The following is a 2714-nucleotide window of genomic DNA, read 5'->3' as shown; positions in this document are numbered from 1 at the left end:
GAGAGAGAGAGAGAGAGAGAGAGAGATGGAAGTGCTGTTGACTACAATGCACTTATCTTTATACTGCTGTGACTGGAGGAGGAGGGGGAAGAAGAGGAGGATGTGGAAGAAGAGGAGGACAGGAGGAGGGTGTGGAGAAGGGAGGAAGGATAGTGGCGGAGGGGCAGGGCGAGGAAGGGGCCTGTATATCACGGAGGGTACAGTATAAACAGGCGCGTCTCTCTCTCTCTCCTGACGCGGTGGACGGGATGGAGACTGTTTGGAGAATGAACCGTCCGAAGCTGGGAACTGTTTGTGTTAAGAGAGAGAGAGAGAGAGAGAGTTACTGATAGGGAAAGCTGTATCTCCTTCCCTTCCTTTTCTAACTGTCGTGTGTGTGTGTGTGTGTGTGTGTGTGTGTGTGTGTGTGTGTGTGTGTGTGTGTGTGTGTGTCTGTCTGTCTGTCTGTCTGTCTCGGGACGCCCATGTAGGGAGCGGTGTGGGCGGGGCAGTGTCAAGGAGACTCGACAGTAGAAGAGTCTTGCTATCTCGTCCATTTCCACCGCAACCTCAAGACTCTTTCTCAAACGAGGCACTTGTTTGCCCTCCCCACGCCACGCCACCTCGCGCCCCTGACCTTGAGACACCACGCACGAAGAAATACACGTAAAAAAAATGTTAAACCCTCTTACAGATTAGTCTAAAGGGAAGTGTAGTGAATTTAAACTCTGAGGTCCGTCTTTCTGTCTATCCTTCTCTCCTCGCTGTCTCTCTCTCGTTCTCCCTCTCTCTCCGTGCTACAGGTGAACGCTTGTCTCAGAAGTGTCCGTTCCCAGTGTAATCAGTGAACGCAGCATTATGGGAAGGTGACGACCCGGCGCCCGCTGTTACTCATGCCGTTCCTCGTCTGTTATTTCCCGCCGTAAAGGTGATGGAAGGAAATGGAATGACGTTTTCGGTTTTTTTTTTCCTTTGTTTTCTTATATTTTGCAGAGGGTTAGAGATGGAAATGCTTACTGTCATGCCTCCTCGTGTGTGTGTGTGTGTGTGTGTGTGTGTGTGTGTGTGTGTGTGTGTGTGTGTGTGTGTGTGTGTGTGTGTTATTAAGTTTAATTCCTTTTTATCATTTAATTGCTTGTTATTTTTTACGTATTCCTGACAGGCAAATGTTTTTCAGTTCACTTCCCATGCACCTCTCTCTGTGCGTCTGTCTGTCCGTATCTCCTTCTGTGCTTAAATTACCTTGGCTTCTTCTTGGCTCACGCTGCTTCCTCTTTGCTTCGTCCCTCTCCCCCTCCCATCATCCCTCCCTCTCCCTCCCTCCCTCGCTGCGTCGCTTCCTCGAGGTCACGCTATAATGTATGCACTGCAGTATTTTTCCTCCAGACTTACTATTGAGTCTGACTTCAGCTCACAGCTTCACCTAAACCAAATCTAACCACCCAAGTTGAACACTGCAACTTTGCCTCATCCCGCCATCCACCTCCATCCTGATCCCGCTGGTGTCTCATCTAAATAGAACATAGAGGTTACTTAAAGAGTCCCCCCGTGGGCTTATCCTTCCCAATTAGTCCTAACTTGGCAGCGTGGGAGTGACTAAGCTAAGTGGACAGTTAGGTTAGAGAAGTTACCCAAATTTAGCTTATCTAGATTCTCTTTTTATCTTAACCTAAAGAATCCCAGCTCACCCTCGCCGGAAGGGTGTGACCTGCCATGGTGTGGGCGAGGGACTTGGCGAGGCTCTGCACCCTACACACCTTACACATGCTTTTTCAACTGAGATGATTTGTAACCTTGAATCAAATCATTTTAAACTTCAGCAATTCTCGTGATGGAAGTTATATTAATGTGCTCTAAATGTAAATCGGTGAAACTTATCACTTACTCACATACTTTGAGATTCGAATGAAAGAAACTGTATCCTAAAAAGAGATCGGATAATTGTAACTTCTCTATCAATTCAAGACGGAAAGTAAAAAAAAAAAAATGATATTCAAAACGAAACTTTGTACGTATACTTAAAAAAAAAATCTGTACATTGAATAAACAAACTGTAACCTTCAGGCAAATCGAACTAAACCAAATTTCTCTTCTTGAAAAGTAAAAATAAATGAAACTAACCCAAATATAACCTCGAATCGTAACACTTTCCATACACCTATGAAATTCAGAGAGAGAGAGAGAGAGAGAGAGAGAGAGAGAGAGAGAGAGAGAGAGAGAGAGAGAGACGCTGTATGTAACCTTAACACAAACCAAATGAAAACTCCCACTCAATTAAAAAAAAAAAAAAAAAAAACGAAAAAAGAAACAGATTAATCGCGAAGGTAACGGCCAAAACACAGTACTTCCTTAACCTAACTTACCTAACTGAGCGCACACTCCCGCAACAAAACTTTACTTCAGCCATAACTCAAGCGAGGACTTAACCTGCGCCTGACCCCGCCGTTCTTAGCCACTGGGAACACGCCGCCTCGCCTCTCACGAACATCCAGGTTAAAACATTTCACAGTAAGACCTCGAGCCACACAGACAGGTCGTGTATAATATCTGATGCTGGGGAATAGAAAAAGGTGAAGGAGAGGACGACTTCTACGAGGGAGAACAGAAGGAGAAGAAGGAAGAGGAGAGGGAGGAAAGGGGATAAAAGGGAGGAGAGATGGCGCTCTTGATTGCTTACTGTTTAAGGCGTTTTGTGGTTTGAATTGTCTACCTGAAATGAAGGTTCTCGCCACGCA

Source organism: Portunus trituberculatus, chromosome 24 (genome assembly GCF_017591435.1).
Source record: "Portunus trituberculatus isolate SZX2019 chromosome 24, ASM1759143v1, whole genome shotgun sequence".
NCBI classification, from domain to species: domain Eukaryota; kingdom Metazoa; phylum Arthropoda; class Malacostraca; order Decapoda; family Portunidae; genus Portunus; species Portunus trituberculatus.
This window is presented reverse-complemented; position numbering follows the sequence as displayed.